At 44.3% G+C, this 17,584-nt stretch overlaps 1 protein-coding gene across 1 annotated transcript in view; it reads right to left on the bottom strand.

Annotated features, from left to right (window-relative positions):
- Window positions 1-17,584, bottom strand: part of CSMD1 (CUB and Sushi multiple domains 1) — a 2,021,046-nt gene that overhangs the window by 745,460 nt on the left and 1,258,002 nt on the right. The gene's annotated exons all lie outside the window — the stretch shown is intronic.

Raw genomic sequence — 17,584 nt, 5'->3', positions numbered from 1 at the left:
TTTATTATTTTAGCTCTCCACAGTAACTGCCCTTTCAAAAGCTTTCAGTGATGATTTTAACCACTTCCATAGCATGCTTGCTTCATGCCTGGGTGTGAGCATCTCTGCACATTAAAAACCATGATAATCCAAGTGGGGTTTTAAGGAACATGGACAAATAAGGTTTTAAAAATAAACTTAAATGAAATAATTGATCATTCCTAATAAAAATAATAATCCTATCACCTATTTTGCAATCAGGATTTAACTTGTGGAAGCCTGTGTTGACTCAGCTCTCTGCGACTAAGGTCATCCAAGGCGAGGAGCCATGCGTTTGAGGTATAAGACCCCTCCTCTATCTCCAGGATGAGTCCAGAGGTTGGCTCTGCTGAATGAAGCTCTCCTCCCTCTGTCAAACACAAAGATTTCAGTTTTGAATGTTGATTTTGGATCATCCTGCATACAGCAGTTTTCCAAACCATTGCAAGCAGCTTTCTTCTTTCAGAGGTGTTAGGTCTGCAGGTGGCAATTGTCTGTTACTATTCTCCCCACGAATACTGGTTTCGGTAACTGTCCTTGACATGGAAACAACTGAAACTGAGGAAATTGCAGTACTTGCCGACCTACTGGGTGGCAGCAAGGCTCTCCTACACGGTGGTGCTAATCAGGATATCAAAGACTGGTCCAAGGCAATCTTGTAAATTACAATAATAATAATAATAATCCACATGTGTTTACTGTTTCTTTCCCGGTATTATTCTTTCTCTCTTAATCACTGGGAAATAGTATATAACCCCCCCTTTTTTTTGTTTTCTTCTAAAAAAGCAGCAAGAAAACTCAAAGACATTGAAGAATAAATGGCAATTCTTACTGTTTGTGAATATTCTGCACTGCAAGCCAAAATGTCCAACCCAGACTTAGTCCTTTGTACGAGGTGTTCAGACATTTAGAATTGGTAGGAGAACCGTCTTGAGAAGGGTCCAATTGGAGCAGCCCTCCCAATCTTAGTGAACCGAAAATGATCTATGGCAGCACCATCCATAGCGATAAAATAGGGGACACAAAGGTGACCATGTATGTAATGTAAAATTTTCTGATGGACACATTAAAAAAAATGAAAAACATAAAGTGATAGAAGATACCATCCTCCCATACACTGTCTCATAGTGCTCTTCCCCCGTTGCCTTTAGACCTGGTGTATTTTACATCTGCCGCTCATCTCCACCTAAATCAGACCCATGGGGTCAGCACCTGCATCCCACAGCTCACCCTGAAGGAGGCATTGACAGTACAAGGCAGTCCTAGTCAAGAGCCACGTGACTGGGATGGAAAAAAGAGCAGGTTCAATGGGAGTTCTCAAAAGTGGGGGGCTGCAGGATAGAGGACTCAGGGGACGCTGTGAGTCATAGATGGCATGAAGAGGGGAGGGTTTCCCATAGGGAAACTGTGGGGAAGACAGGAGGACGGGGAGAAGGTGTTGGGATTTGAGGCAGAGGTGCAGAGACAAGCTTATGGACTTGGGATGTTGGTTCCACTGCACACAGTGGAGAAGAGAGGCAAAGTGAACCAAGCAACACCCAGAGGTGTCTACTGGCACAAGGGAAGGAAGGAGGGAGGGGGCAGAGAGTTACTATCTTGAGGACCACCTTAGCAAGGCTCTGGAAGGAAGGGACTGCCCGGGATAAGAGGACAGAAATAGGGAAGGAGGGCAGAACCCTATTCAAGTCCCCCAGTTATGCAGTAGGAGGGAAACGCCAAGCAAAGAAAGTAAAGGAGGTGTGAGTCAGGGAGACAGTGAGACAGGGTTTGGCAGTTCAGGGGCTGTGGACAGCAAAGCCGGGTCGTGTGAAGAGCTTCTGCCAGGAGGCCTTACACGGCTAGGTGCTCTAACCCAAACTCTCCTGTTCATCATTTGACTGTCACATCTCCCGATAGATGTGATCACAGTTCTACCCTGTAGATCAGCAAATGCAGTGTGATTCTGTTCCGGTCTGTCTACACTTTCAGTAGGCAGACTTATTTCTCTTAAATGCATTCAGAGACTTTAGGACTAACTTGGTAAAATCCGACTCACTCAGTGCAGTCAGAGAGTACAGACACGTAACTTCCAGCATAATAAAAAATAAGGATTTTCTAAACTGCCAAGTCGGAGAGGAACACCATGCCGAATTTCTATTCTCTGAATGGATAGTCATCTTTAGAAAGAACAGTGTGACTAGAGTAGTGGAATATATTTGTGACAACACCAGGATCCTTTCTCTGACCTACCCAGACCCAGAGTCCTCTCTCTCTGAAGTCAAACCCGTTCAGGTATCCTTCAGCAACCTCTTAAGACCCCAATTACAAATTTCAGGTTCTTTACGATGTCAGTCCCATGCTGGCCAACACACACTTTTCCATCATTATCTTCCCCAAATGTCAAACGTAATTCAAGTTTTTCCAAGTCCTCTTGACTTTTTTCTCCTCTCAAATTGCCCTTTCAAGCTGGATTTCCCCCTTTCTTCCCAGCTTCACGCCAACACATTCTTATCTCCTTCACTCTCCTGCCTGCTCTACCGACATGTGCCTATCAGAGACCCTGACCTTCTATCCATCTATTTGCTTCTCTGTATCTATCATCTTTCGATTAAATGTGTTTCCTCCAGAAAGCAGTAGTTCTGACCCTGAAATTCCTACAGATATAATTCTCAGCCCGCAATCTATCTGTAGCCTCTAGGATTTCATACAAACAGGAAGTTCACAAAAATGTATGTTATATCGGGTATGTATGAACTCTAAGTCCATAATCTGTATTAAATTTTCAATAGGGAATCTGACCCAAATATATATTGTGAGCTACTAATTAGATTATAAACTCCTGAAGTCAGACACTGTGAGTTATTTTTATACCCCATGCTTACACGATATATATTTACAAAATTTATATTTATCATGTGACAGGTTAGGATTTTTTAAAATGTATATTATGTTTGAGTTACCAAGTTAAATTAGATTTTAAATGAATGTTTTTATCAATTAAATAGCACATTTATTTATAGTTATGGTAGCAACTAATACAGGTTTAAGGTTAACAATGGCATTCATTTATATAACCTATTTTATAAACTTTGGTCTCAATATTTGGAATTACACGAAGACTATGTCAATAAAAAAAGAGAAATTACTCAGAGCAAAAAAGAGAACATTCTCAAAAATAATTTGAGAAAAATACCAATCTCTGTACTTTTGTGTTAAATGTTGAATTAACCAGTATAAGCTGTAATGTCTTAAGTCATTCTAAAGACTAAAAGTTAAAATAATGATGATAGAAAGTTTGTACGACCACAGAGAATGATTTCAAAATATTAAGAAGGTGGGGCGCCTGGGGGGCTCAGTCGGTTAAGTGTCAGACTCAATTTTGGCTCAGGTCATGATCTCAGGGTCCTGGGATCAAGCCCCCCATAGGGCTCTCTGCTCAGTGGGGAGCCCACTTCCCCCCCCCCGACTGCCTCTCTGACTACTTGCTCTATTTCTCTGTCAAATACATAAGTAAAATCTTTAAAAATAATAACAATAAATTTTTTAAAAGCTTCCAGCTCTTACTAGTACATATCCAAGGCTGCTAATGGATGAATTAAGGAGCGTGGGATATACTGGTCTTCACAACCATCTCCACTTGTAGACAACAGGAAGTAAGAGAGACCTCTAACGTTAACCTGGTTGAGGTTTTTAAGTTAAGTCAATTATTTATGGGCCAGAGATAAATACTGGAATTTTCTGAAAAAAGGTATCAATGAAAAGGATGTTGCCTATGTATGCATCTGTAATAGTTTTTGTGAATTAGAAAAAAAATTGCTCTACTTATCTGGGCAGTCTTACCGTAAAGGGGACTGAGGTGTGTAAGCACAATCGGCTTACCGTGAGGACGAACGTGATTACACAGCTTTAGAGAAAAGGCCGTTTGGTCTATATTTGTCCAACTTCAATTTTGATTCTTTTTATCTTTATCTTTATCTAACCCCCTAGCTTTAATGAGGTATAATTGACAAAAACTCTATATTTAAGGTGTAAAACTTGCTGTTCTGACACATGTGCGCATTGTGACGCAACCGGCCCGTCCAGTGCCCAGGGGTGTTATGGAGCACAGATAGTGGCGCACTCACTAGAGGCCGTCTGAGCTTCCCGGTAAAGGTCACAGCTTCCGCTCCTGCTTTGATGGGGTGAAGGGGGCACCTGCCTGCCTTCCGTCTACCCTCAGGGTCAGCGCTCAGGTCTAGCCTCTCGTGGGGCATTTGTGAAGGACCAGAAGGGGAGATTTAGAGAACTCCTGATAAAAGTGACTCAACTTTTTCCCTGTGAAGAGTTACTTTAGATTTTCTGAATGTGTCCTGCCTGCCCCAGGTAACACACATCCTGTGTAGAGGCAGTGACTTCCAGTTGGGAAGGAGTGACACCGAGGCCACACAAACTTGCGAGGGCCCAGGGGGCTCCGTATCCCCGCCACCTCCCTGCATGGGTCACCAAGCACAGAGCACGGTACCGGCTAAAGCAATCAGATTTGTGCCACATTAGAATGAGGCCTCTGGGAGCTTCTCCACCGGCGTGCCATGAGATTCCTGCGCGAGCAGGGCTAGCACGGTGAAGGGGTGACCAAGCAGCCGGCTGAAGGGGCTAAGGGAGCTGCTCAAGGTCACAGCACTCTTCAGACTCCACAGGTCAGTGTCTTTCTACTATGCCATGCTACCGTCTTAATGAGTGCAGAGCAGAATATCTGTTTCTGGTGCTTTTGATTTGTTGAGGCACTGCACCATCCATTCAGCCAACAGGGACTGAATGCTGTGTGTGAAGATCACTCTGTCCCGGGAAACCTCCGTGGCTCAGTGGGTGAAGCGTCTGCCTTCAGCTCGGGTCATGCTCCCAGGGTCCTGGGATCGAGTCCTGCACGGGCCTTCCTGCTCAGCGGGGAGCCTGCTTCTCCCTCTGCCTGCTACTCCCTCTGCTTGTGCTCTCTCTCTGACAAATAAATAAATAAAATCTTTAAAAAGAAAAAAAAAATCACTGTCCACTGATGGAGACACCAGAGAATGTGTCTGTCCTTAAAACACAACAAAAAACACAAATGAGGTAGAGCGACATCGCGAGCAAATCTGGATATGTATATTGAAAGAAAAGTTGAACTCAGAAACTCTAGACAACAGAAAGGTGGTTTCCAGGGGCTGGAGGTGAGGGAAATCCTGAGAGGTCGGTGGAAGGGTCCAGCCCCTAGTCGTAAGATGAAAAAGTCTGAGGCTCTAATGGGTGCCGTGGCGACTACAGCTGGTAACAGTTCATCGTACAGCTGAAATTTGCTAAGAGAGTAGAACGTAAATGTTTTCATCAAAATTGCTTTTAAAAAAGTGAGTATGCGAGGTTATGGATGTGTGTTCATTAGCTTGCCGGAGGAGATCCTCTCGTACTGTGCGAAGAGACCATCTTAGAGCATACTTTAAATGTTGACAATTTTGTCAGTTATACCTCAATGAAGCTCACAACAAAAGTTGTAAGAAAAGGCTAAAGGCTGTTCGAGTACGTACGGATGCATGGCTGGTGTGGCCAGGGAGGCCGGGAAGGCTTCTTCAGGGAGGAAACATAATGAAGACCGAGAGGCCGCAGTTGGTGGTGGGAATGAACGGCCGGAGAGGGGGGACGACAGGTCCAGGGGCACCCGGTGTGCGGGGTGTCTGGAATGTGGAGGAAAAGATGAGTCTGAAGCGGGAGGCCAGAGTGTTGTCTCCGGCTGCTTCAGTGTCTGCAGCTTGTGCATAACGGGAGCTGCCGCTATGCTGACCAGGAACTCCACGTGACCAGGTTTGAACCCCAGGCTTGGGAAGTGTAAGGGCTTTTATAACATGAGGAGATTTAATGTGCAAGTCTTATGAACATTTTGGAAGCAAAAAAAAAAAAAAGCAAAATAAAACGAAACAACAAACAAAGAAAAAAAAACCATACAGCCAAAGAAAGTTACCACTGGATGACAATGAAGAGTGGGTGACTTAGAAACATGTATTAACATGCGTATTCACAAGCCTCCACGTATATTTCTCTAGAATGAAGGACATCTATGCTTGTCTTGCTGCATATTTCTAGAGAACTTAATAGCATGTTTAATAAATAGTCACGTACAGCTCTTACAACCATGTTCAGGCATGATATTTAAAAATATTTTTAGCTCCTAGTATAGCGGGCACAAATCAACCAGAGCAGAAGCAGCTAGCTCCCTACCTCTGGGCAGCTGTGGAGGTCTAGACCTTAAATATTCAAGGAATTCTGTGAGTTAACACTGAGGCATTTTGCAGGAGAGGCCAGTGCACGCAGGGTGGGGGGCATTCGGGAGACCATTCAGATAAACAGGTTGTGGCTATTTGTCATCTCATGCAGGTAATTCATGAGTCAATATTGTAACAACAAACATGGTCATATTCATACAAGCTGAATTGCAGCCCAATATATGTCTGGTAAAAACTAAGCCCCTACTAGTTTCAAGGCAAATTCCAAAATATCTATGGGATAAGAGAACTTTATCCTTCGTATATTATATACCCTTCCTTTAATTCCCTATATATCCAGGGATTAACGGATTGTGCACAAGTCATGGGCAAAAATAAACTTCGGGGTGCCTGCGGTGGGGGGAGGTCTCAGTGGGTTAAGCCACTGCCTTTGGCTCAGGTCATGATCCCGGGAGTCCGGGGATCGAGTCACTCATCCGGCTCCCAGATCTGTGGGGAATCTGCTTCTTCCTCTGACCTTCTCCCCTCTCATGCACTCTCTCTCTCTCAAATAAATAAGTAAAATCTTAAAAAAAAAAAAAGGAAACTGCCCGTCCTCCTGGAGGGAAATACACAGCCTTTCCAATGGTAAAGATCATGGTGGTCAGGTGTGCAAAGACACTGGCTAGAGCCTTGTGAGCCCTTAGAGACCAGCTCTGGGGTTGCCTGCCAGGCGGAAGGGACCCTTGGAGAAGCCTGCTGGGAGCTATCGTGGTCAAGAAAGGCCTTCCAGACGAGCAGCTGAGCACAGACGTGCGGTGCACTGAAGCGATGTGCGCTCAAACGAACCCGCCGGCGACCCAGCACTCACTGTCTTCAGTGACTTACCGCACACATCCTCCCGCTACATGCCATTTCCAACCCACTTAAACTCACATCTGCAGCCGTGCTGAGGGCTGTGTAGACTCAGACATCTGCCACAGCCTTCCGCAAGCGGCGTGAGGCTGCCCTGCAACGGGCAGTCCCCTGGAGTACGGAGGCTCACCGCCTCGTCCCGGATGACCAGGATGTGGACTGACCCACTGTTCGCTGTTCAGCTGAGGAGCCCGCCCCAAACGATGAAGAGAACAAGCGGTGTGGCTTCCAAAGCGACTGGTTTCCCGGGGCCCTGAGCGAGCCGGCATGGCCCTTGCGCACCCTACGGCCCCTCGTGGTAAGCGCTTTGGGGAAGGGGTGATGCAGCAGCTCTGGGGAGAAGCCACACTAGGAGGCTTCGCTCTCCAGGTAAACCTGACACCCTGGCTGGACAGCCTCCCGGCACCGACAGTGTCGACCGTGTTGTCTCAGCTTCCATGCGTTTGTTACCTGCGAGAGGTGGTATGTGCGTTTGGCAAAGCACTAAACACAGTCCTCAAATCTGACTGATCACACTGCCAGCAAGACAGAGAAGGCTTGAAGAATGAGTACCATGAGGGTTTGTTCAACGGAAAGCCAGAACAATTTCTGTCTTGACATTGCATAAGCAGAAATTGTAGGAAGACAATTCACCAAGGGGATAATAAGCCTCCTAAGCCTTTGTAGTCTCCAACCTTAAGAACTGAGCATCAGGGGCTCCTGAGTGGCTCAGTGGGTTAAGCCTCTGCCTTCAGCTCAGGTCATGATCTCAGGGTCCTGGGATCCAGTCCCACATCAGGCTCTCTGCTCAGCAGGGAGCCTGCTTCCTCTCTGCCTAACTGATCTCTCTCTCTGTCAAATAAATAAATAAAATCTTTAAAAAAAAAAAAAAGAATTGGGCATCAACTGACTGTTGCCATTTATTAGTCTGTTGTAAACAGTGGTGATGCAGTGAGTAACGTTGCTGGCTTTCAGTTTTCCAGGGTAAACCACATTTTGAAGTTTAGAAAAAGAGAGTTTTTAGTTTAAGTGGTTTTATATATGAGGACTAGGATTTATCATGGGTTAATATTTCCAACATAACCTTAAAATAAATTGGTACATGAAAATGTATAGATTTAAATCAAAAGTCTGGAACAAACTCAAAAGTTCATTTACCCCATTAGGGCTTCCCCGAGGTGAGAACTATATCTATTAATTGAACATCTCTGAGGAATAAAGGTGCATACTTTCTTTAGGAAATACATTACTTTATTTCAACAATAGTAAGAATTCACCCTCAATGTCTCGTCAAAATAATTACTACTGAAGTTTAAGCCCATTCTCTTCGTTCTACCCTTAGTAGACATCAAACAGCGGTTAGGAATGGATTTTTACATCGAGGATTTTTTTTTTAAGATTTTATTTATTCATTTGACAGAGAACACAAGTAGGCAGAGAGAGAGAGAGAGAGGAGGAAGCAGGCTCCCTGCTGAGCAGAGAGCCAGATGCGGGGCTCGATCCCAGGACCCCAGGATCATGACGCGAGCCAAAGACAGAGGCTTTAACCCACTGAGCCACCCAGGCGCCCCACATTGAGGATTTTTTAATACAAGAAGAGACACACAAAATTATACCTGTTTTATTTATCCTCTTTTACAAGATACATGGGGCATATCTAAGAGACTGTTGTTGGACGTCTAGCCCAAGACCACACTGTGAAGTACATAAAAGTTTCGGCCAAATGGCAGTTTGGACGAATGAGAGCATTAAAGGTGCCTCTCACTTGAGCCAGGACAAAGCCCTGAAGGCAGGTGACCTCTGGGCAGGCAGGTGACCTCTGGTTAAGTCAGCTTAACTAATCACTTGAGCGCAGGTGTGCCCTCAACACCAGAAAGCATAATTCTCTAGTACTGTGACATGTTCCCTATCTCAGGATGTGGCCAGGTAACCAAGGTTAGAGGTAAGAAGGAAGAGCCACAATAATCATTTATTAATTTACAGTGAATGCCACAACTCATCACGGGGACAGAATATTAATGTATGGAAGTGCATTTTCTGCAGGAAACCTCAACGTGTTCAAAATGGAAATCAGACATTCTGAAGCCTCCCCTTATCCCTAAACCCAGCACAGCCCCGCCAACACCCTCGCAAGTCCCTACGGGATTTTGCCCCAATGTGTCTCTTGTGCTTTGTCACTTACCATCTCCCTGCTCTTCTGCTGCCCCTACCCTCCCAGAGGACTGGCACCGGCTGCTTTCTCTGTGTGACTTGCTCATCTTCTTGACCTTCATAAGCCATTCAGATCTCGGGGAGGTGCGCCTCCCCCAGAAGGGCCTTTCGTGACCGAATGATGTTTTCCGGTTGTACTTGGCACCTGCTATTTTTTCAATGTGTCTGATCAATTCTCTCATCTTGTCCGGAATGTCCACTCCCTGGGAAAAGAGGCCTCCCCTCCGCTGTCCGCTACGGCAACTGGAGGGGTGGTGGCACCAGCGGGGGGAATGTGCTAATTCATCCCGACGTGCGTGCGGCCCCGGGACAAAGCTGGGCGGCTAATGGACCACAGTTGCCGGGCCCAGGAATGCACGTCACCAGGCTTCGCGTCACGATCTTGTCTAGCCCCTGGGTCACTGGACTCTGAAGAAGTTTCCAAGACTGTCCCCACCAAACAAACACATACACACACTTCTGGTGGACACTTTCTCTCTCAAATATATCAATTCATCAAATTTGATTTGGCTAAGCCTTTGGAGGGCATTTGATCCCTCCAGGGCAAATTTATATACCTCAGCAACATGTTCCCCTTCTTTAAATATGGTGGTCTGCGGACAATCTTGGGTTCCTTGTCAGTGTTTTAGAACATTCCAGTACACGGCCTTCATTCCTGAGAAATCCCTGGGCGCTCCCGCAAGCTAACAAAGGGGAGCCTCCCAGCAGCGCTGTCGAAAAAACTGTATGCATTGTTCTCTGTCTTCGTCTTCTCCAACACGCCATGATCTTTATTGTTTGCCCAAGGTGCAGCTAAGTTTTTACGGATAGTATAAAATCCTTCCCAGATCCAGCCAGCCCTCTCCAGCTTTACTTCTCATGGCTCTATCTGACTCCCTTCACACTTCAATATTGAACCATCAATATTTGCTGGAGCCTGAACACACGGTGCGTGTCATGCTTCTCCAGATCTGCTCACCCTTTTCTCTTGGAATCCTCCCCTGCCTCTTTCCTGGCTACCGAACGCAGTCTGGGCAGCCTCTCCTCCAGGAAACCTCCCACAAATGCCCTCTGCTCCCTGACCGGTCAGCTGAGGTGCAGCTTTCTAATTCAAGGGCATTTTGTGCATAACTTCACCCACATTGTATGGGACTTGTCAGTTTACGTGTCTCCCTTGACCTCTTTGCTGGCACTGGGTTGAAATATGACTTGTCCTGCTGGGTTCCACGTTCCTGGCACACTGTGGGTCACATAGCAGATACCCAGTAAGGGAACTGGAGAGAAATGATTTCCAAATGACTCAAGGTGGCAGCCGATGCACGGTCATTGTACTTGGGACATCAAGGTGGCATCCAATGCACAGTCATTGTGCTCGGGACAGGGGAGTAGGGTAAATGGAAAGGGTAAACAGGGATGTAAGAAATGAAGCAGCTGGGAATTGAAAACCATGCCAAGAATTTGCAGGAAGTCTGTGGAAGTACAATCCTGCAAAAGCCCTCATTGGATTTTTTAAGCTAAGTCTGTAAGACGCATCCAAGTTCTTGAGACGCAGGGGATCCCATTCTGGGGACCATGCTGGATGCTTCAGAGGTAGTCTCTTCTTGATCTACGCCTCCGTGCACAGGTGATGATGGGTCTTTCCCGCGCGTACAGAACAGCAACAGGCTTTGCTCTGGCAGAACTTCCTGTCTAGCATGACTCCTCTCCATTTACCCATTCCTTGCTGGACTAGACCAGGGAATTCGACCTCCAATCCCCATTCCCTCTCAGCCATGCCGGGCAAGGGCAGGACTCACACGGTGGACCGCCTGTCTGCAAAGTGGCACCCTGAGTTCCCAGGGTGTCACCAAAGCATGACACGTGCCCAGGGAGCCTTTCTGTTAGTCCAGGACTGCCCTGAGCTATGCTGTGAAGCTGTTCCCTCGTTCCTCTTTAGCTTTTTACTGGAACTACCCTCTGCTTTCATGTTGTCCCTTAGTTACACACACACAGACACACACACATTCATTTCCCATGAATATATTTACTCAGTCAGTTATCCAAGGCTTCAAGCGCCAGATTCATTATTTCTGCCAACCCCCTCCCATCATTATGGCACCTGTTCCCCCCGCGGTCTGCCAGTTTTCTGCTTGGAACAGATCAACCTGAGAAAGCAGATTAAGTTTCTACTCACTTATAGCTGCCCTGAAGTATTGCTTTCTTCACTGGGATTTCTGTTCTACAAATATAAATCACTGCTCCCCAAAGAAAGATGTTGCGATTGGAAATAGTAGAAGCAGTGCAGCAAGTCAATTGCAAAAATAGGGTTGGAAAGGATGACGTTGAAAAGAAAGAACAGAGAGTTCTATTTATGTCCTGACGCAGCCAGCTACAAGCTGTGTGGCGTGGGGTACCAGCCTTGCGATCCCCCCGTCCTTGTGTGCGGGATGTAGCTCCTAATTTGGACAATAATTAGCAACATGACAGTGAGTAGGAGTTCTCCAGGTATTTTTGCCTGATCCTATTTGTAAAAAAAGTTCTGAAGAACTTGTCATCCTCTTGGAAAGAGACTGCTCTGACTATTTTTTTAAATCACTTTTTAAGTTTAAGTATTATACACACACACAGCAGAATACTCTTTTAGTAACGAGCATGAACTCAATAATTAGTTTTTAGATTCTTAAATGGTATATGTATATATAGCCCCAAATTATTATTTATATTGCATTATTATATTTATTTTTTAAAGATTTACTTATCTATTTGAGAGACAATCTCAAGCTGACTCTGTGCTGAGGGCAGAACCTGACATGGAGCTTGATCTCACGACCCTGAGATCATGACCTGAGCCAAAACTAAGAGTCAGACGCTGAACTGACCGAGCCCCCCAGGCACCTCTATATTATTACATTTGCGTGGACAGTGCATTGCCGTGCTTCTGTGTCTGGATCGTCTCACTCAGCGTTACGCTGATGAGATTCACTCTTGCTGGGTGTCAGCTTGCCTTTTTTTCATTTTTCTTTAGTATTCCCTTGTACAAACATGTATAATTGCCTGATCCGATCCACTGCTGATGGACACCGGTTCATTCCAGCGTCATGATGCTGACGGCTACGAGTGAAGCATCTGAGTTCAGTCTTCACATACGCCATTCATGGCACAGATGCACTCACTTCCGACGAACTCAGATGTGGGGTGTAGACACTGGGTTCCAGAGAACGCCTTGGTTCAGCTTCACCGTAAAACAGTCTTCGAGAGAATGGTGCACCAGTTCAACTTTCTGCCAACAGCATCTGCCCATTTTTGAAAATTTAAAATACCTCTTAAAACTTGCAATACGAAGCTGTGTTAGTTCATTTGGGCTGGGCATGTACCAGGCACGAAGAAGGACTACGGACGGGTAACAAAAGCTCTCACACTCCGGTGTGGCCTGGAGAGCCCTTGTTACATTGGTGATTTTCTTAGCTATCTGCAAGGATTCTGTGAGGTCAGTGTTATTCTGACTTTGTAGAGTAAGACAGCAAGAGACACGAGGTAGAAAGTACTTGACAAAAGAGAGCAGGCCAAGATTCAGCAGCCTGGAACACAGAGACTGGCATCTTTTTCGAATTTTTAAAGGACCAGCATTGGCACTTTGCAAGAATCTTTGGTTCCAAGAGAAGCTAACTTACATGTTTAGGGAAAGTGGCTGTGTATCTGATTTGAGTGAAGTTATATTTATTAAAAGCAGTTTCTCTGTTAGTGGCTTACAAGTTTTCAGAATTTTTTAGAGGTGATAAGATTAGAGGTTGCTAACTTGTTTTGATTTAAACTCGATGTGTCCTACCTGCCTGAAAAATCCCCTTGGAAGAGCAGCCCCTGTCCATGCCATGCAAGTGAGCGAGAGCGTCGGCTACAGGGCATCTCACTACTTCTGCCCACCAGCTGTCCCTGGGGTCTGGGGGAGTAGGAGCAGCTCATTTGATTTCCTTTTTTTTCTTCAGCATATATTAATTGAGAGCCTCCTGGGTTCTAGATTACGGCCTTCACTACTATCTGCAGAGCTTCTGTTCTAGGAGGAGAGACAGACACACGCACCAGTGCTAGGAGAGACCATGTCTATCATCCCTTGGGTAGAGCTTTGGTGATGGTGTCTCAGGGAGCACTGGAGAATGGGCGAGCGTACGTGTCATCCAAATGTGAATTAATCCGAAAAGATGAAGTTCCCAATTTTCCAAGATACACTTTAACAACACGAAAGCCTTAGTTTTAGATAAAGTCTCCATTTTACTAAAAACTAAAATTAGTCATTATATAGAAGTATCACTTAAAGAGAGAGCTAATTATTTGTGTCAACCCAACATTCGAAATCCATTGCAGGTTTTCCTTTGATTTACGAGACAGGTGCTCTCTATATAGACTGCAGTTTTAGTACAGACACTCAGAATGACTTACCAGTTTCAGAAATCAATGGGAATTGCATTTTGTAAAAATTGTATTTTTATACATAGCCAGGTAAACATATGTAAGACTGCAGCTCAACACACATTGCTACTTAATAGCGAAGAGGCATTTGTGGTTCAGTATTAATATATCTTTAAAAAATCCATCTTGTAGACATCAAAAATGTCTACATGACTGATGGTGCTAACAGGGCACTTATTTAATTATAATGAATGAGGGAGGAACATATAAAGAGTGGGCTCAATTTTCAGCTGACTTAAAGAAATAATGCGTCCCATATAAATCTGTCATTCCACAAGAACCTAATATATATATACACAAGATATTGCAAATATATCCAGTGGCTTTTATTGCACTTGCCACTCCTCTGTTCACAATGCTATTTTGATAGCGAATATATTTTAGGAAGAGCGGCCACAGAGCCGTCTTACTTGTCAGTCAAGCACACGACTACTTTCGGCATAATTTGATGGCATGATTGAAGAGATAAAAGCCAACGAACACAGTGTGAAATTCAAAGAATAAAGGACGTAGACATAAAAGTTGAAAACACATTTGATAGCGGTGGTTGATTATTCGGCCGAGAAGAGCACCATGTTAAAAAGAAGATATTCTTTGTTTTTAGAAGTTATAAAATTCTTCATAGGATGGTACTCTTGAACAAAAAAGCACCCTGTCATCAGGAGCTACCACCCTGTCAGCGGCTTAGAACCCCATGGGGTTTGTACAGGGATCCCACCTAGTCTGTAATGATATTCTTACTCCAAGGAACACTGATGGAGTCTTTATAGATCCTTAATCATGACCACGAGCGATAAATGCGACTGCAATTATGTTTCAAAGGCAGCAAGCACAGACATGTGTGTTTCTCAGAAGGTGTCCCCCTCCTCCACGGACTGATCCAAGATTCAGATTCTTCGACAGAACTCAGGCATAGATATGAAACTAGCATCGGGCAAACACTGTGGGAATTCTCACTCTACTATTGCTGTTTTTCTGGTTGGTTCTCTGGATTGCTCTTCTACCATGCTTTCCTGTTTTTCATTTGTGTGGGTGACCACAACCTTGTCTTGTTTTGATGAAACAAAAGCACAGTACAGATGTCAACAGGGAATGGAGGGAAGACTTCGGTGAAAAATCCGTTTTTCCCTGTGTGTCGGGAAGGTTCCCATTGGCCTGTGGAATGAAAACCATGAATGCTCCTGGTTGCAAAGTCATGCAGAGATGGTCAAGTGGGCGGTTGATGGGGGACTTTGAGAGGGAACCCAACTCATTCTGAGCTATGGCCCCATCTCCTGCCTTCTGGTCCATAGACTTGTTCTAGAATCGCAGGAAGGACCACCTGTAGCTTCCATTTCTTAGTGATATTTCTGTCGGCTTTCTGGACCAGAAAAATAAATGCGATACCTTCTTACATGACATTTATGACACTCCTTTGCGTGTGCTCGTGTCCTCTTTTGAAGGTTTCTCGACATCATCCTGGATGCTTTCCATTTGATTGGTTTCCTTCTCAAAAAGGAGACATGTGGTATTGACCCCAAACTCCCATATATGGTGTGCCAAGATACGGCCTTAGGCACGATGCCTCCTTTGAAATAAAGTCTATGTGCTAATGAGTGTAAATATATGGCAGCTGCCTGAAATCATCTTGTCTTGGAGATGAACTTCAAAGTCAATCTGAAGATGTTTTCTAACGTTTTCTGGTAAGCCCTGTTCATCCCTTCTTATATTTCTGCAACTTTTTATATTTTGGGACAATGTACAAATTTTCTACTTATAGTCTTTAATTATATATATATATATACACACACACACATACACACACATATTTGAATAATTATATAACTAAGATATATATTAGTTACATTATATATATATATGTATTGATACATAGAGATATATAGAGATATCAATATATATATATTGATACATATATATATGTAACAATGGCTAATATTCTAAACTATTAGAATTTTCTGTCAACCAGAATGTTACTTATATCTGCCAATTTGGATTGTCTTCAATTTTTTTTCTTTTTTTTTTTTTTTTTTTTTTTTTTTGCCTCTCTTCCAGTCACTGGTACAGATGCCAAATTCACTGATCAGGTTGGAGGAGTGACACCTAGAATTTTTTTCTGCAGTTCAATGCCAATCAATTAATCAAGATCAGGACCTTTGAAGATCAAACCACCGTTTAGAAAGGACTCTACTGATCTACCTGCCTACCTACTGGTCAGTCACTTTACCTTCGGAATATTAATTTATGATTGTTCTATGTTAGCGATAGATGTATCAGTGAATGGGGATTGATACAGACCAAACTCAGATGGATCTCCCTACAAGACCGCATACAGTACTTCACAGCGCACCTGCTGTGTCCGTGTGACCTCCCCTCCCCCACCCATGTGTCCGTCCACACCACGCATACATCTCGTATACATCTCATGTATGCTCCGTCCACACCACGCATACATCTCATGTATGCTCCATCCACACCACGCATATATCTCACGTATGCCGCGGGCACCCTGTTAGGACTGCAGATACAGTATATGGTCTTAAAGGATAAAGGCAAATAGAGGCAGGTCTGAAAAAGGAGCTCAGCCTTGTCTAGATTCCAGGACAAGAAACAAATTGGTATGACTCCTGTAAAACTTGGAAGGCAGTCTATTTGCAGTCCAAGTGGATAAAATAAAGAACTTTCTGGCACATCCACAGATAATGCGAGATGGGCAATGCTCCTGATGATGGACCAGATGCATTTTGGTGAAACAAAATTGGCCCTGCGTTCTAAAGTCAGGCACAGTCTGTGAAGGTTGGCGTGCCCCCGGGAGCAGGTGGCAAATAAAGTCTGCTCACCTCCGCGTGTGCCCCTCAGCACCATCTGTATTTAATTGCCTGCAAATTACTCTTAGTCTTCTAATTCTTGTCCAAAAAGATACATTGAAGGCATTATGGGATTTAAATTGTGCTTTAGACAGGACACATTCAGACCATTTGCTAGAACATTACTAAAATCTCCCAAAGTGGCTGGCATGACTTTGGTTTCCATTCTGCCTTTCGTGGGGGTTGTTTGCAAACTGTTTTTCTGACCTACGAGATTCTGGACATGGGGTTATTATAATTTCCTCGTTTTGGGGTCCTGGCTTGCGCACAGCGAGTGCTTAAGGAATGTGCTCTTAACTGAATTCTCATCATTCTCACAGTCATGATTTGGGGCAAGATGAGAAGTTTCCTGGGAGCACATCTTGCTTTCTGACACAGTCATACTATTGTTCCTTGCAAATGCAAAGTGGAATTGTTTCCTGTGGATCTCCTAATAAACTGAATACTTTTTATGGTATTGATAAGGGTTATTAATTATTAAAAACATATGGGCGGGGCACCTGAGTGGCTCAGCCAGTTAAGCGTCCGAATCTTAATTTCAGATCAGGTCAAGATGTTAGGGTCCTAGAAAGGAGCCCCAAGTCACCCACAGGGGACTCTGCTCTCAGCGGGAGTCTGCTTCAGGACTGTCTCTCCTCCTCCCTCCCCCTGCTTTCTCTCTTTCTCCCTCTCTCTCTCTCTCTTTCTAAAATAAGTAAATAATCTTTAAAAAAAAATCCCAACAAAACATATGCGCAGTGACACAATACTATCCAGGTATAAACGCTAAAAATTTGATATAAAGAGGAAGTTTCCAAATCAGACCTGCATATTAGTGACTACAGACTCCGTTTCTCTCAGCTCCAAAAATAATCTCGTGTTTTTCTTTTGATATTCACTTACCTGTAAATTATTAAAGCAGGTAGCCGGATTTATGTGCTGTGGATATATTTTACATCTGGAAGCGATAGGATGATACACTTATGCATATTCATGTAACCTATATGCCGT

The sequence above is a fragment of the Meles meles genome, chromosome 2 (assembly GCF_922984935.1).
Source record: "Meles meles chromosome 2, mMelMel3.1 paternal haplotype, whole genome shotgun sequence".
NCBI classification, from domain to species: domain Eukaryota; kingdom Metazoa; phylum Chordata; class Mammalia; order Carnivora; family Mustelidae; genus Meles; species Meles meles.
The sequence above is the reverse complement of the archived record's forward strand: the minus strand, read 5'-3'. Positions and strand labels throughout refer to the sequence as shown.